At 42.9% G+C, this 18,567-nt stretch overlaps 1 long non-coding RNA gene and 1 other non-coding gene across 2 annotated transcripts; one reads left to right on the top strand and one right to left on the bottom strand.

The window, feature by feature from the left end:
- Positions 1 to 871: 871 nt before the first annotated feature.
- Positions 872 to 18,554, bottom strand: LOC122439406. The gene is made up of 3 exons (XR_006268855.1): positions 18,460 to 18,554; positions 17,729 to 17,868; positions 872 to 967 (listed from the first exon to the last, which is right to left on the bottom strand). It is a non-coding gene; the product is annotated as an uncharacterized LOC122439406 (long non-coding RNA).
- Positions 1,942 to 2,014, top strand: TRNAR-CCG. The gene has a single exon. It is a non-coding gene; the product is annotated as a tRNA-Arg (tRNA).
- Positions 18,555 to 18,567: the final 13 nt, after the last annotated feature.

Raw genomic sequence — 18,567 nt, 5'->3', positions numbered from 1 at the left:
AGTGAAAGAGGAGAGTGAAAAAGTTGGCTTAAAATTCAACATTCAGAAAACGAAGATCATGGCTTCTGGTGCCATCACTTCATGGCAGATAGATGGGGAAACAGTGGAAACAGTGACAGACTTTATTTTCTTGGGCTCCAAAATCACTGCAGATGGTGACTGCAGCCATGAAATTAAAAGACGCTTGCTCCTTGGAAGAAAAGCTATGACCAACCTAGACAGCATATTAAAAAGCAGAGACATTACTTTGCCGACAAAGGTCCATCTAGTCAAAGCTATGGTTTTTCCAGTAGTCACGTATGGGTGTGAGAGTTGGACTATAAAGAAAGCTGAGCGCCGAAGAATTGATGTTTTTGAACTGTGGTGTTGGAGAAGACTCTTGAGAGTCCCTTGGACTGCAAGGAGATCCAACCAGTCCATCCTAAAGGAAATCAGTCCTGAATATTCATTGGAAGGACTGATGTTGAAGCTGAAACTCCAATACTTTGACCACCTGATGCGAAGAACTGACTCATTGGAAAAGACCCTAATGCTGGGAAAGATCGAAGGAGGGAGAAGGGGACAACAAAGGACGAGAAGGTTGGATGGCATCACCGACTCAATGGACATAAGTTTGAGTAAACTCTGGGAGTTGGTGATGAACAGGGAGGCCTGGCGTGTTGCAGTCCATGGGATCGCAAAGAGTCAGACATGATTGAGCGACTGAACTGAACCGAACTGATTGTGTCAAGGATGTTCTTAAGTGAAGCTGGCCAACAGCCGCTCCCCGACCCTCCACTGCACAAGGGTGAAGCATAATTATTATTACTAGCTTAGTCTGACTGCCTGGACTCACTAATATGGCACTTTTACTTACCAACGCGTCTGCACCATCGTTGCTATTAGTTATTAGTTATTATTAACTGATAATGTCCTAGTGTCTTTGAAAAGTATTTCCTGGATGACTCAGGATCCACAGGTGGTAAAACTGACAAGACACACAGACAAATAAAATTTGAAATAAACACACCAAAATGTTAATAGTGGTTGACTCTGAACACTAGAATTATAGTCAGTTTCAATTTTCTTTACTTGGGTTACCCCTATTTATACAATTTTACAGTGAACAGGTATTATGTGTCTAAAACAGAAAAATTAGTGTATTTGAAAAAAATAAAAGCAGCATGTTTACTTGCAACAAGCAAAAAGGTATTATGCATGGAACCAGAAAATTTCTAAATCTTTATCCAAGATCTAGTTTCAGGATAAAAACAAAATTCGTATTATTTTGTATGTAGGGATCTTTTATGTTTATTTTCCCTTTAATCCGGAGGGAAAGAAGAGATGGGGAGAAATATGGATGTAGGTGAGTGGGGGAGCGGCGCAGGTGTAAAGAAAAGCCTGTTCATCCTGGAAACCCCCAACAGTTCCCAGCACATAAAAAGTTATCTAATTAATGTATGTAGAATAAACGTAGGAAAGGAGATGCGGAGACTGTTAGGGACGGGAAGGCTGCGGGGACCTCACGCTAGAGTTAGGCGGCACACACACCAAAATGCAGAGGCCTGGGCCTGCCCCGGTAAACAGAATTAGAACGGGGGTGCGGGAGACCAGGTATTGCAATTTTGTTTAAAGTTCCCCCCAACAGCGTCTAGTAGGCAGTCAAGGCTGAGAACCTCCCCGAGAAGAACCCAACGAAAAGCACGCCCCTCCCACAGATACCCAGAGCCGCCCGCGTGCCTGCCAAGCAGTACCAGGACAGGGCGGGGGCGCCGAGGGAGCCCATGCGCATGCGCGTAGGGGCTAGGGCGTTGGGCCAGGCCGAAGGCGCAGGCGCGTGCTGCAGCCACTGGAGGCGGTTCCCAAATCGCACGCAGCCCGACGTGAGGCCACAGAGCGCGGGGGCGGGGCACGATGATGGCACCGCGTAAGAGGACGGTGTGAGAACCCGGATCCTGTGGTGACCCAGTGGCCTAATGGATAAGGCATCAGCCTCCGGAGCTGGGGATTGTGGGTTCGAGTCCCATCTGGGTCGCACCGAAATCAGTTTTGGCGGAGAGAAAAGCGATGATGGGCACTAAAATAGATTTTGAAATGTCGTGATTTCGCTTTCTCTCTTGCCATCTCCAGGGTTGTTGTATCTACAAATCGGAAATGCATTCTCCGCTGTCCTGCAATTGAGACATTGCAAGAGAAAACTAAGATGTGACCCAAAAGCGGAGCATTTACTCTTGCTTAGTTTATATTTATCTTTAAAAGGAAAAAGCCTTAGAAAACACCAAATGCTAGCTGGATAGATGGCATCATCTCTGTCTTTTTAAAATGCATTTCATCATGGGCAGGCACACATGGAAAACTCCCTCCCCATCCTTATCCCAAGGGGTTAAGGGGTGTGTGAGCAGATCCAATTGTGCTGACTGCAAACAATTATTTCCAGAACTAAGGAGAATTTAGAAGAAACTGTGTTAAAACATACAAATATAATAAATATAATTTATGGTTTGTGTCTTTAAAGTACAACGAACAACAGACTGTAGTTGAGATGTAAGGTTTGTGTGTGTATGTGTATTTGATTCGCAAATTAGTGTAATAAAAGAAATGCAATCAGAGTTTAAGCTTTCCAGACTGGTTCAGCTGACAAGCTTGAAAAGTTCAAACTCTTCTTGTAAAACTTGTACAAGAGGAATATCACAGAGTTAAGTCCTACTTTTGAAAAAAATACTAAATGCTATGTGGGGATCCTGGGTTTGAGCCTGAAACAGATAAAGGACGGTAGGGGAAAAACCAGTGGAATCTGAGTACATTCTGCAATTTAGCTACCCACAGTTATCAGTTCAGTTCAGTCGCTCAGTCATGTCCGACTCTTTTCGACTCCATGGACTGCAGCACACCAGGCTTCCCTGTCCATCACCAACTCCTGGAGCTTGCCCGAAGTCATGTCCATTGAGACAGTGATGCCATCCAACCATCTCATCCTCTGTCGTCCCCTTCTCCTCCTGCCTTCAGTCTTGCCCAGCATCAGGGTCTTTTCTAATGAGTCAGCTCTTCTGATCAGGTGGCCAAAGTATTGGAGCTCCAGCTTCAGCATCAGTCCTTCCAATGAATATTCAGAGTTGATTTCCTTTAGGATGGACTGGTTGGATCTCCTTGCAGTCTAAAGGACTACAGTTCAAAAGCATCAATTCTTCAGCCCTCAGCTCTCTTTAGAGTCCAACTCTCACATCCATACGTGACTACTGAAAAACCATAGCTTTGATCAGATGGACCTTTGTCGGCAAAGTAATGTCTCTGCTTTTTAATGTACTGTCTAGGTTTGTCATAGCTTTTCTTCCAAGGAGCAAGTGTCTTAATTTCATGGCCGTTGTCACCATCTGCGGTGATTTATACCAATGTTGATTTCTTAATTGTGACGAAGGTACATGGTAATGTAAGATGGTAGCGTTAGGGGAAACTGAGTGAAGGGTATATGGAGCCCTCTTTGCAACCTTTATGAAATTATTAACATTAAATCTGAAATTATTCCAAAATTAAACATTTATTAAAGAAAATAAGCTAAACAATCAATGGGAAAATTTAGCTGATACCTTTACCCCCCCACCCCCTTTTAAGATTAGCGAGATGGTGCTAAATTTAAAAGCCAGAACAGACTAACAAATGAATAAGCCCAGGGCATGATTTCCAGCTCCATTCCTGGTGCCTCAGAGTTGGTGGCCACATTAGGTCCTTGCTACAGTAGGTGCTCAAAAGATTAGAATTGCCTTGTCTCCCACACTTTCCACCTGTGGGCAGCATCTGGGGACAACGGACAGTGATACTGTCTCCCTGGTCCCAGGGTAAGGTTGCTCTCATACATGATCCTCAGCCTGAGGGCTGGGCAAGACAAACTCCTCACAGGTTCTCCACCCTTTGGGCTTCTGACTGGCCTGCTCAGGCCTCCAGCGAGCTCACCTGGCTCTCCCACATCCTCCAACCTCTCCTCTCAGCCCCGTGCCTTCTCTCTGACAGGTGTTTTTTGTGACTCACTCACCATAGTTTATCCCAGTTGAAGTCAATGCCTACTGAACAGCCCAGATTCAAGTCATTCAATGCAAGTTCCATATTTTCACCTTCCCTCACCTCCACCATCTCCCCCATTTCTTCCCTCTTCTGTCTCACATGGAGCGGATATCCCTCCTCCAGTCCCAGGCCATTCCCTCCCTTTGATTTTGCTTTGAACCCCTCTCTCCTCAGGAAACTTGTCTGATACTTAAGAGTGAAAAAACCAAAGTGTTAGTGGGGTCCAACTTTTTGCGACCCCATGGACTGTATAGCCTGCCAGGCTCCTAAGTCCATGGAATTCTCCAGGCAAGAATACTGGTGACGTGAAAGTGAAAGTCGCTCAGTCGTGTCTGACTCTTGGCAACCCCATGGACTATAACAGTCCATGGAATTCTCCAGGCCAGAATACTGGAGTGAGTAGCCGCTCCATTCTCCAGGGGATCTTCCCTACCCAGGTTCAATCCCTGGGTCTCCTGCATGACAAGCAGATTCTTTACCATCTGAACCACCACACTTAGTAAACATTTAAAATGTGTAAGCCCATTAATCCCCCTGCACCGCCCACCTTGTCTATATCTTTAGTTTCCTTCTACTGGCTTTCCTTTGAGCCCCCGAACATTCTACAGTTTCTCTATTCCTTAAAAGCTCACCCTTGGCCTTGGGCACCTGGCAGACAGGTGGTACCATGGCACCTCCCTCCACACATTCAAGCTCCCTCCCTCCACGAAGCCAAGCTGCCTCAGGGCAGCTCCTGCACACCCAGGGTTTCTTTTCTTCCACCTGCCATGTACTCCTTGCTCCCCTGTCACGGGACACACTCCTCCCGGATACTGACCTCCGAATTGGCAAGTTTAAGAAATACCTTTCACTCCTTCTCTTGCTTGACTTTGCCCTGAAGTTTGAAACTCTTGGCCAGTGCCTTCCTGAAACAAATCCTTTTTTCACAGGCTTCCAGAAAATCTCCTTTTTCTCACTTCTCCAATCAGCTTCTCAGTCTCCTTTGCTCAGTTCCCTCTTGTTTCTAACAGTGAAGACAAACCAGCCCAACCTGAGCAAAGCAAAAGGGAACTCATCGGAAAGCCATGGGGAAGGGGGTGCTTACTAAATGGGGTGGGAAAAACTGGAGGACCAGTTGTGGGGGCCAGCAAGAATCAAAAACACACCAAAGGCCCCCCAAAAGAAGAAGCTGGAAAAACAGTGACTCTCAGAGCCAGCCACCTGGCAAGAGGCCACTATTGCTGCCATCATTGCCACTTGCCATGCAGCTAGACTGGCAAAAAGTGCCTCTGATGGCCTTCATCATCCCAGGGTCACTTGCTCCAGAATCAAGCTTCCCTGGAAAAGCTTACAGTTAGCCCAACTTTCTCCTGTTGATTCATGGGGCCACAGAGAAATCATCCTCCCACCAATTCCTCCCATTAAAGGGAAGAGGCAGTTTCTTAAAAAGAGGTTTGCATGCTAACCAGCCACACAAAACACTGGCACCTTTCCTCAACACAAATGTTGTACATTTTATTTTGAGTATTCCATATTAATTGTTCCATTGTCACTGTTGATTTCAGGTGATGAAGACTGTTGGTTGGTTTTTTTTTCCCCTCTCATTGAATTTGGTTTTAATGAGTCTCAAAATTCTCTGACAGATTTTTGGCCCAGTTGTTGCCATTTAAAAGATTTTAAGAACTAATAACTTAAAACTGCCACGCACAGATACCCAAAAACAAATGGTCCACAAAACACTCTCCATCTGAAAGTTTTACGATGCATTGCTTATCATCAAGCAGTCTCATACTATCAAAGTTAAATGGCCAATTGAGACAGTTCTGAGATGGTTTTCCCATCACTGACTAAGACTGGGGTGGCAGGTATTGGAGCTAATACTCACCTGGCCTTCTGAGGTTTCTTGGCAGACATGGTGACCTAGCCATCTTACAGTGAACAGAACAGCCCCATAACAAAGAATGAGCTGGCCCCTCATCTAGGAATTGCCGTAGAGGCTTGACAAACAGAGATTGTATGACAATATTATTGATATACCTCATGAAAAACATATCAGGGCCTTTCTAATTGTCCCCATTTTTATCATTTTTTCTTTGTCCCCAAGCAATCTCAGGGGCAAGGGCTTCCCAGGTGGCTCAATGGTAAAGAAATCCACCTGCCAATGCAGTAGACACAAGAGATGCGTTTTTGATCCCTGGGTCAGGAAGATTCCCTGGAGTAGGAAATAGCAACCCACTCCAGTATTCTTGCCTGGAAAACTCTATGGATAGAAGAGCCTGGTGGCATGGAATATTACTCAGCCGTTAAAAAGAATTCATTTGAATCAGTCCTAATGAGATGGATGAAGCTGGAGCCCATTATACAGAGTGAAGTAAGCCAGAAAGATAAAGAACATTACAGCATACTAACACATATATATGGAATTTAGAAAGATGGTAACGATAACCCTATATGCAAAACAGAAAAAGAGACACAGAAATACAGAACAGACTTTTGAACTCTGTGGGAGAAGGTGAGGGTGGGATGTTTCAAAAGAACAGCATGTATACTATCTATGGTGAAACAGATCACCAGCCCAGGTGGGATGCATGAGACAAGTGCTCGGGCCTGGTGCACTGGGAAGACCCAGAGGAATCGGGTGGAGAGGGAGGTGGGAGGGGGGATCGGGATGGGGAATACGTGTAAATCTATGGCTGATTCATATCAATGTATGACAAAACCCACTGAAATGTTGTGAATAATTAGCCTCCAAAAAAATTAAAAAAAAAAAAAAGAAAGTGAAAGTGGAAAAAAAAAAAAAAAGAAGAGCCTGGTGGGCTGCAGTCCATGGGGTCCCAAAGAGTTGGACACAGCTGAGCATTCCTGCACACAATCTCAGGCAAAGTGAGGAGTGGGTTAAGGTGTAAATATTAGTATTATATCCTGCCAACATTTCAAAACTCGTATAAGAATGTCAGAAAGTACACCAGAATTAATATTAAAATACAATCCAATAATATTAACATTCGGAATTGTCATATTTTAAAATTTTACCAGATTATAGTATGGTTGCCACTTTTCTCCACTCCTCTCAGAAATCCTACAAAAGCACAAGGGGGATGAGAAGCAGAACCACACCTCCATCAGTAAAACCAGGAGGCATCGCAACTCCTCAAATAAAAGGAGAAAGGTTCCTCAAATAAAAGCATGAAGAACCGACTGATAGATGCCAATCAGAAGAGGATGCCCGTGGCCGCAGATCTTAGGAAAGGCCAGCAGAGGGCGCTTCTCCAAGAGGGGGGTCGCATCCTGAGAGGCAAAACAATAATCTCTTGTTTGCAGTGAGTCTGGGATGTGCGGACAGCAGCCGGTCCTCACAGGGACAGACACGTGTTCTGGGTCTGGATTTGCCTTCCTTGCCTGCAGGGCTTCTGCTAGCACTACCATTCCGGGACTTAGACATTGCCAGAATGGACCAGTCCAGCAACTAAGGAGGTAGGGGTGGCTTCTGCCACTATGACCCCTAATGATTCACTGGAAGATTTTTTTTTTTTTTTTTTTGCTTTCCTTGCCAGAGGCTCAGTGGGTCCAGAGGTCCTAGTGACCAGTGGAGAGGTGTTTAGGCCAGGAGACAGACACTATTATGGCTCCATTCAACTGGAGATAAGGCTGCCCCTTGACCATCTGGGACTCCCCAGCCTGCTAAATCAACAGGTGGAGAAGGGGGGTGGGTGTCACTTTTATGAGCTGAATATTTATGTTACCCCCAAATCGACTGGTAAAAGTCACAGTGTTACTGTACGGGGAGGTGAGGCTTTCAGATGAGGTCATGAGGGTGGAGCCCCGTGATGGATTAGTGTCCTTACGAGAAGGAGAAGTGTCTGGAGCCCTTTCTCCGTCTCTGTCTCTCTGTTGCGCTCTCTCTCTCATGTGAGAATACAGCAAGAAGGCAGCCATCTGTGAGCCAGGAAGACAGCTCTCACCAGAACCCAGCCATAACTGACACCCTGATCTCAGAGTTCCAGCCCCAGAACTGTGAGAAACAAATGTCTGTTGTGTAAGCCGCTCAGGCTTACTTGGTTACAGCAGCCCAGCTCTGACAGTCCCGTGAATGATGTGATTACCAAGGGGAAAATGGCTCTGCTACTTAGTGGAGGAAAGAGGAATCCAAGGACTCACGGGAGGTACATCTTAGTGTGCCCTTGTCCCAAAGACTCAGTTAATGGGAGAGTACAGCAATGCAATCACGACAGGACTGCCAAGAACTCAGGTCTTACAGAAATAAAGTTTTGAGTCTGGTCAGGGAACTCATACATGCGAGGCACAGTCAAACACATGGTTGATGTTACTGAAAATGAAATCAGAATGAAAAGGAAAAAGATAAAGAGATAAAAATGATGGGTGATAAGATAGAATACATGGAAGACACAATCAGATCAGTAGTACTAAGAAAGTAATTTTAAAAAAAGAGATATTTGTCAGATTTCTGAGTTGAAATGGTGTGGACATCCCTGAAGTAAAATGAAATTTTATTCATTTGAAAGTGAAATACTTGAGGTGTTCCCTGAAAATGAGAACTACTTATAATGCAAAGATGATGACTATGATTGAGATTATTCAACAGCTTATGAAGTTCTCATCAATGCAATATGAAAGTTTTACAAATATTTGAGAGGAAAAGGCAAAATACCACTATTTAAAAATTTTACAGCTTTCTCAAGGAATCTATGGCAAACAGTTTGAAATGTTTTTGTATATACACAAATTGGGATATAAGCAATAAATATCGATATATACAAATCAGTACCCTTTCTATACACCTACCAAAACCAGTTAGAAAATGTAAAGGAAAAAAGATCCTTTCCACATTACCCAGGAGATGGTTAGAGCGTAGGTGAAGAAAATGATAGTATTCTGACAGAGGGAAAGAATTCAAAGTTGTAGAGATATTCAATTTTCAAGGCTACAAAGATAATACATGACAGTTGCCAATTCCTTTACAAATCTATATATTTAGTGTAATTTTAATTTAATGCAAATTCTGCTGGTTTTTTTTTTTTGCCACACTGTGAGTCATGCAGAATCTTAGTTCCCGGATTAGGGATCAAACCCATGACCTCTGCAATGGAAACATGGGGTCTTAACCGCTGGATTGCCAGAGAAATCCCAGGGGCAGTTTTTTTTTTTTCCAACTTAGCAGAATAACCTTGAAGTTCACTTGGGAAAAAGAAAAACTATAATAGTCAAAATAATTTTTGAAAAGAGAGCTATATTATAAGATCATTATAACAATGTCCCATTGTGGGCACAAAAATAAACAGATGAAATAACAGAGAAGAAAGTCCAGAAAGAGACCTACATTTATTAGAAGTTAATGATCTCTATATGCTGCACTCAATATACCATCAAATTTGGAAAACTCAGCAGTGACCACAGGACTAGAAAAGGTCAGTTTTCATTCCAATCCCAAAGAAAGCAATGCCAAAGAATGTTCATACTACCACACAATTGCACTCATCTCACATGCTAGCAAAATAATGCTTGAAATTCTCCAAGTCAGGCTTCAACAGTACGTGAACTGTGAAATTCCAGATGTTCAAGCTGGATTTAGAAAAGGCAGAGGAACCAGAGATCAAGTTGCCAACATCCGTTGAATCATCGAAAAAGCAAGAGAGTTCCAGAAAAACATCTACTTCTTCTTTTTTTTTTTTTTCCTACTTCTTCTGTATTGACTATGTCAAAGCCTTTGACTGTGTGGGTCACAACAAACTGTGGAAAAATTCTTCAACAGATGGGAATACCAGACCACCTTACCTGCCTCATGAGAAATCTGTATTCAGGTCAAGAAGCAACGTTAGAACCAGACATGGAACAATGGTTTCAAGTTGGGAAGGGAGTATGTCAAAGGTGTACATTGTCACCCTGTTTATTTAACTTCTATGCAGAGTACATCATGCAAAATGCCGGGCTGGATGAAGCACAAGCTGGAATCAAGATTGCCAGGAGAAATATCAATAATCTCAGATACGCAGATGACACCACTCCTATGGCAAAAAGTGAAGAACTAAAAGGCCTCTTGATAAAAGTGAAAGAGGAGAGTGAAAAAGTTGGCTTAAAACTCAACATTCAGAAAACTAAGATCATGGCATCTGGTCCCATCACTTCATGGCAAATAGATGGGGAAACAGTGGAAACAGTGACAGACTTTATTTTCTTAGGCTCCAAAATCACTGCAGATGGGGACTGCAGCCATGAAATTAAAATATGGTTGTGCCTTGGAAGAAAAGCTATGGCCAACCTAGACCTTATATTAAAAAGCAGAGACATTACTTTGCCGACAAAGGTCTGTCTACTCAAAGCTATGGTTTTTCCAGTAGTCAGGTATGGATGTGAGAGTTGGACTATAAAGAAAGCTAAGCGCCGAAGAATTGATGGTTTTGAACTGTGGTGTTGGAGAAGTCTCTTGAGAGTCCCTTGGACTGCAAGGAGATCCAATCAGTCCATCCTAAAGGAGATCAGTCCTGGGTGTTCATTGGAAGGACTGACGTTGAAGCTGAAACTCCAATAGTTTGGCCACCTGATGGGAAGAGCTGACTCATTTAAAAAGACCCTGATGCTGGGAAAGATTGAGGGCAGGAGGAGAAGGGGACGACAGAGGATGAGATGGTTGGATGGCATCACTGATTCAATGGACATGAGTTTGGTAAGCTTCAGGAGTTGGTGAGGGACAGGGAGGCCTGGCATGCTGCGGTCCATAGGGTCGCAAAGAGTCGGACACGACTGAGCAACTAAACTGAACTGAACTGAAGTAAAATATGTATATAATTTTGATTTAAAGAAAGTCTTTCTTAGCAAGACACAAAAGACACCAGGGAAATTTAAACAAAAGATTGACTGATTTTACTACAGAAAATTTAAAAGTTCTATGGTCAAAAAAATCACTAAAAAGCTTAAAATCAAACAAAATTGTGTGAGGAGATATTTGCAATATATATAATGAACAAAGGGTTAAAATTCTGAGGCTGTGAACAGTGCTTTAAATCATAAATGAAAGTCTGGTCATTCTAATGCATAAACAAAGTATATGAACAGGTCATTAACAAAAGAAATCCCAGTAGCCAATAAATCAATGAAAAAATATGCAATATCACTAACCCCCAAAAAATAAATTTTTTAAAAAAGAGAAATCTTAACAAACTCTTTAGAACAGCAAAGATATCAAATAATGATGATTTGGAAAAAAATGGTGATAACTTGATTGGATTTCTCCAATGTGGAGAAATATTATACCACACCTACACTGTGGATAGTCAGTGTAAACTGATACATATCTGGGGAATAATTCAGCAATACGTAGCAAAAATATTAAAATTATCATATTTTTTGACTCAGCAATGTAATAATCTAGGAATTCAGTCATTAAAAATGATCATGGAGGGACATCCCTGGCCATCCAATAAATAAGACTCTGAGTTTCCAATTCAGGAGGTTCGGGTTTGACCCTTGGTTGGAGAACAAGATCCACGTGCCTTGGGGCATGGCTAAGGAAAAATAAAATAAATGATCATGGAATCTTATATTTATTGAACTGAAAAGACCTTACCATATCATTAAAATTTTTTAAATGATGTCATAAAATATATACATACCATGACCCCATTTTTATATAAAGAAATATTTACAGGTGCACATATGTGTAGGAAAAACATCTGGAAATTGACCCATCAAAATATTTATAGTAAAAATATATATTTATAGTAGTTTTTTCTAGGCAACAGGACTATAGTTGATTTTTTCTCTTTTTATCTGTAATAGCTAGTTATTCTGTTATGCATATGTACTAATCATATACAATAACCTCAGATATACAGAGGACACCACTGTTAGGGCAGAAAGTGAAGAACTAAAGAGCCTCTTGATGAAAGTGAAAGTAGACAGTGAGTGAAAAAGCTGGCTTGAAACTCAACATGCACAAAATGAAGATCATGGCATCTGGTCCCATCACTTCATGGCAAATAGATGGGGAAACAATGGAAACAGTGACAGGCTTTATTTTCTTGGGCTCCAAAATCACTAGAGATGGTGACTGCAGCCATGAAATTAAAAGACACTCCTTGGAAGAAAAGCTATGACCAACCTATATAGCATATTAAAAAGCAGAGACATTATTTTACCAACAAAGCTATGGTTTTTCCAGAAGTCATGTATGGATGTGATAGCTGGACCATAAAGAAAGCTGAGCACTGAAGAATTGATGCTTTTTAACTGCGGTGCTGGAGAAGACTCTTTTTTTTTTTTTTGGAGAAGACTCTTTAGAGTCCCTTGGACTGCAAGGAGATCCAACCAGTCCATCCTAAATGAATTCAGTCCTGAATATTCATTGGAAGGACTGATGCTAAAGCTGAAGCTCCAATACCTTGGCCACCTGATTCAAAGAGCTGACTCACTGGAAAAGACCCTGATTCTGGGAAACATTGGAGGCAGGAGAAGGGAACAAGAGAGGATAAGATGATTGGATAGCATCACTGACTCAATGGACATGAGTTTGAGCAAGCTCTGGGAGATGGTGAAGGACAGGGAAGCCTGGTGTGCTGCAGTCCACAGGATCGCAAAGAGTCGGACACGACTGAGTGACTGGACAACAATAATATACATTTTAAAGACTTTTATAAAGGGATGGAAGGCATAACAAAAAAATAACCAATAGATTCTACTATACAAACAGTAATATTTGTCATTTAACATATGATAAATTAATAGATAAAACTTCAACAGCAAAGAACTCACCCCTCCACACACTCAGATATTCTTTCTAGTCACTTCCTATCCCCAGGATAAGCACAGCCTGACTTTTAACTCCACAGATTAATTCTGTCTATTTGTGAGTATATAGAAAGTAAATGAAATTACACCATAAAGAGGTGGGTTTTTTTTTTTTTTTTGGCCATGCCTCTTGGCCTGTAACATCTTAGTTCCCCAATCAGAGATGAAACCCAAGCCCCCTGCACTGGAAGCGGGGAGTCTCCACCACTGGGCCACCAAGGAGGTCCTTAGCATATAGCCTTTTGTGTCAGACTTCTTTTACTTGATATCACGTTTATGAGATTCATCTCTATTTTGTTTTTGTAGTTGTAGCTCATTTATTTTCATTGCTGTCTAGCACTGAATATGGTTCACAATTCTGTCTCCAAGAGACATCTGGCAATGTCTGGAGACAGTTTAGGTTGTCACAACCGGAGGTGGGGGGCACCACTGGTATTCAGAAGCTAAAGCCAGAGATACTGGCGAAGAATGCACAACCAAGGATCATCTTGCTCAGTATCTCAAAAGTGGCAGATGGAGAAATGCTGCTCTGTAGCATTGTAGCATGTCTCAATACACTCATTCCTCTGTTAATGGGGACACAGAACGTTTTACAACAGCAAAAATTGAAAACAGTCTAAAATGTACAAATGATGATTTGTCTAAGTGAGAACATATTATGCATTTAGGAGATTTCGAATCTACAAACAATGTCTAATATATTTTAATTTGTTAAAAAAAAAAAAATCTGGCTACGCTGTGCATGTGGGATCTTAGTACCCCAACCTGGGATCAAACCTACAGCCTCCATCTTGGAAGGGCCAGTCTTAACCAATGGACCACCAAGAAAGTCCCAATAATATTTTAATTTTCACTGAATAAAAGCTAAATACAAAGTTGTATACACAACAGGTGAAATAGGAATGTGCCCTTGCCATGGTGTCATGTGAACAACACAGGATCCAAAATAGTGTTGGTCCACTTAAGGCATCTGTGTGAACATGGTATCTGAGAAAGAGCCTGGAAGGAAAAACATGGAATTATGGCAGTGGTTGTTGAGGGTGATGGTAGTGGTTCTTGTGTCTACTCTTTATTTTCCAAATTTTTCATTACAATAATGGACAGTGATAGGAAAACAAAATAAAGATTTAAAAGCAGCTATTTAGGGAATTCCCTGGCGGTCCAGTGGATAGGACTGGGCGCTTTCACTGCCATAGCCCAGGTTCAATCCCTGGTCAGGGAACTAAGATCCCACATGCACAGCAGCAGCCAAAAACTAAAATTAAATACATAAAGCAGCCAGTTACCATTGTCCGTGGAATGTTCGTCTATAGTCATCGAGATTCTCAGCAACGTCCCCCATCAGGGCTCCCTCCTAAGAAGCTGCCATGCTTTCTGGGCCTGGGTAGACTCACACGCTCTCTTGTACCCCCATGCCTTTGCATGTGCTGCTGTTTCAGCCTGCAATGCCTGCCCTTCTGGGTCTATCTGGCGAAAAGTGTTAGGTGCTCAGTCATGTCTCTTTTTGACCCCCTGGCTCCTTTGTCCATGAGGATTCTCCAGGAAAGAATGCTGGAGTGGGTTGCCATTCCCTTCTCCAGGGGATCTTCCCAACCCAGGGATTGAACCCAGGTCTCCCGCATTGCAGGCAGATCCTGAGCCACCAGGGAAGCCCTTACCAAATGGGAACCAAAGCAATAGTACTATATTCTTTTTGAAAAATGATGATGATGATGGGTATTTCTGGCTTCTAAAACTCCTGGCATATAGTGTGGTTTTTTTTCCCCCCTTGGCCATGCTGTAAGGCTTGCGGGTTCTTAGCTCCCCAACCAGGGATTGAACCTGGCCCCCAGCAGTGAAGGCACCAAGTCCTAACCAATAGATTGCCAGGGAATTCCTGCGGCACACAGTGTTTGAAAACCAAGTGGTGAGCTGTAATTCAGTTCTGACAAAAACCACCCAGAGTTAATGCAGACCTCACTAGTTAAAGGGCAGATGATCCAGAACAAGACTGCCCTTATTTCAGACAGCTGGATACAAACCTAGGGGGTTCTCATGATTCCTCTCGGATCTGATAATTCTCTACAATAACTCAGGAAAGTGCTATAACTTATGATCAAAGTTTCATTAGACAGGAGACAAATCAGTACCAATTAAATGAAGAGACACATAGGGCAAGATCTAGGAGGGTCCCAAATGCATAGCTTTGGGGTTGCCTCTCCATGGAGCAGACTGTGCCACTCTCCTAGCACATCAGTGTGGTCATTCACCAAGAAGCCCCACTGAGTTGTCACTGCATTCTGCAGGCATGATGGATTAAACACTGACCATCCGATTGAACCCAATCTCCAGCCTCTGCTCCCTGGAGGTCAGGCTGGCTCAAAGTCCCAACCCTCTAATTCCATGGTTGATGTTTCTGATGGCCAGATTCCAGCCCTAAGTTATCGAGGGGCCCTCCAAGAGTCAACTCATTAGCATAAACTCAGGTGTGATCCAGGAAGCTCATGAATAATTAAGATGTTTCCTTCACTTGGGAAATTCCAAGAGTTAGAAGCTCTGTATCAGGAACCTGGCACAAATTCTTTATTATTCAACACACAGTAGATGCTCAACAAATATCTGCAAAGCGGAAAGATACACTCAAAATACAAGAGATTGGCAGGGGAGAGGAAGGCAGTTAGGGTTTTAGATTCTTTCATCTCACACGTGGAAGAGGGGCATGGAGAGATGGGTATTATACACTGTGAGAAACCAATACTTTTAAACATTCCAATCATATAACGAACTCCTTGTACCCTGGTTTATATTACCAACCACCCTGATGATAATTGGGCTTCCCAGGTGACTTGTTCATAGACAGAGAATGCTAGCCAGGCTGACACAGACTGCAGGTCTGCCTGAGTCTATCTTTTGTAAATTAATAAAGTGGCGTTCTGGCTTACATAGTTCGGTCTCTTTGAGCTCTTTATGCTTTCCACCATGAATATGGCTTCTGTGCCTGTAAGTGGTGTGCTGCCCAAGACCCAGCCTTGGACCCTGGCAAGTTCTTCCAGGCTGGTGCCACCCCAGGAGCCTCTAGGAGACTTCCGGTCAGCTCTCTGCCTCTACATTTCAGGGTGTGGGCTTCAGGGCATTCACAACATTCCTGAAACAGAAGAGTTTCGGGAACACCCCAAATTGGATCTGGGTGACTTGAACATAATCCCAGGCAACTATGTCTGAGATGTGGTTGCAACTGAGAAAGCTTAAGCCTAATTAATTTTATTCCACTTAACTTAAAGAAAGAGTATGTGAAAGAAAGGAATCTAATGACATCTGTAAATTATAACCCCCAGGAACCTCCCTGGTGGTGCAGTGGCTAAGGCTTCAAGCTCCCAATGCAGGGGACTCGGGTTCAATCCCTGGTTGGGAACTAGAGCCCATATGCTGCAACTAAACATCACACATGCAACTAAAAGATTCCAGATGCCACAGTGAAGATTGAAGATCCCACAGCCTACAACTAAGACCTAGCGCACCTGCCCCCTCTCCCCCCCAACAAATTGTAAACCCAAAGCACAAAGCTCACAGTGTTTTTTTTATCTTGGCCAGAATCTGGAGACACTGACTCTGATGTACATAAGCCTTGTAGTGATTGAAGAGATATACTCTTTTGGAGGAAACAGAGAATTTGCTCCTCTAAAACTTGAATGAGTAGCCCATCTTCACCTGCAGTTTGATTTAGTTCTCAACAGGGAAACTTCTCATTAATAATTAGACCCTCTGACTCACCTTTGCTATCTCCTCCCTATTATAAAATAATAAGTGATATTCTGGTTTATATACCTGCTTTTTATGAGTTTGGTTAACATGAGTTGGTTCCACAAATCTGATCTATTGACAAAAGTGAGTTTCAAACTGAGGAAATTTGAGGACCAGACTTCAGATATAGTGACCCCCCCCCCAACATATTGTCAGCCTGTGACCAGACAGACACTCCTCTCTAGAGCTCATTTATCTACTCTACCCCTCAATCCACAACACATCTAATCTAGGAACATGTTCTACAGTATCCCTGAATCATGTTCTCTCTGGACATCCCCAGTGGCCAGGACCTCATTGTTACAACCTTTGAAAGCAGCCCTTTCTTGGAGATCTCAGTTGTTAGAATAGTCTTTCTTAAACTGAAATCAAACCTGTCACTTCATAACTTCTACCTACTAGTTTTTTCCCAAAATATAAAAAATGTTTTCGTGAACCTTGACTATCCTCAGTTCTTCCCAAAGAACTTGACCATGATGGAGTCCAACCCTCTTAGCACCCTACTGTTTTCCTTCTAGCTGTCCAGTGTCTTTCTTGAAAACATGATATCCACCCTGCCCTGCACCAGTGAATCTGACAGATTCATTAGCACTATTATTTTTGAGACATAAGACATTAATGCAGCAAAACTTTTTAAGCAGCTGCATCTCACTGTTGGCTCATGTGCTTACGATAAAAATGCCTTCATCTCAACGTACTTCCCCTTCCTCTTGGATGTGAAGCTGTTGAAATGAGATACACATCGGGAAAGTTGTGGGTTTACTACAGTGAGCTTACTTCCCTCTTTGGTGAATGCTGTTTCAGTTCAATCTGAGGGATAGGGTTCTTAGCTCAGGATGAATTTACAGAGCCATTCAAGAATTCAGACCCAATGGGACTTCCCTGGTGGGCCAGTGGCTAGGACTCTGAGCTCCCATTACAGGGGGCCCAGGTTCCATCCCTGGTCAGGGAACTAGATCCCACATGCCTCAACTAAAAGAGAACCTGCATGTCAGAACAAAGATCAAAAGATCCTGTATGCTGCAACTAGATTCAGTGTAGCTAAATAAATATTTAAAAAAAAAAAAAAAAAAGAATCCACATCCAAGTAGTGAATGAGTTTTTCTTAGAAAGAAAAAAACACAAAACCCACCTTTCTTGAGGAGGTGAAACATCATCAGAGAGCTGGGGAAGATTTCTCACTGTCCCTGGTGGCTGAGAGGTAAAGAGTCCACCTGCAATGCAGGAGATGAATTCGAGATGCGGGTTCCATCCCTGGGTTGGGAACACCCCCTGTAGAAAGAAACGGCAACCCACTCCAGTATTCTTGCCTGGGAAATCCCATGGACACAGGAGCGTGGTGGGCTATATAGTCCATGGGGTCGCAAGAGTCAGGCACGGCTTAGTGACTAAACCATCACCACCATCCTCTAGCACCTGGTGGCTAAAAGACTTGATTAATCTAGCCAACTAGATACCAATTTCAATTAGGGGAAGGAGGAGAGAGAGAGAAGAAAAGCTATTAATATTTTATGCGGGCGTTTGGGCCCTTCTGATTCTAGAATATAAATATTACACATATAGTGTAATCAAACCTAGGATGTAGTGACTTAGTTCATCTCAGAATCCACGACACATTCTGGGATGAATTCTCTGTCACCTGGAATCTCCTCCCTTCCACAAGCCCAAACTGTTTTAGGCTCTAATTTGCCTATTTGTTGTTGGCTTAATCTAGAAAAATGTCCTTATCACTCATTCTCCCACACCCAGTCCCTCAGCCCCTCAACACCCTTCTCTCCACTTGCCACCCTACTGGCTCCTCCACCCAGCCCCAGCCCGCAAGCCCACAAGGGTTTAAAGTGTCGGATTTGATGTTCTCATTACCCGCAGATCGCAGGACAGACGTTCCCAGGGACAACTTTGAGAGGCCACGTGCTCTTCCCCCTTAGGAGGTGGGAGAAATCCTTGCAGCTCGGTTTTGTTCCAATGGTC

The sequence above is a fragment of the Cervus canadensis genome, chromosome 1, assembly GCF_019320065.1.
Source record: "Cervus canadensis isolate Bull #8, Minnesota chromosome 1, ASM1932006v1, whole genome shotgun sequence".
NCBI lineage: Eukaryota > Metazoa > Chordata > Mammalia > Artiodactyla > Cervidae > Cervus > Cervus canadensis.
This window is presented reverse-complemented; position numbering and strand designations above follow the sequence as displayed.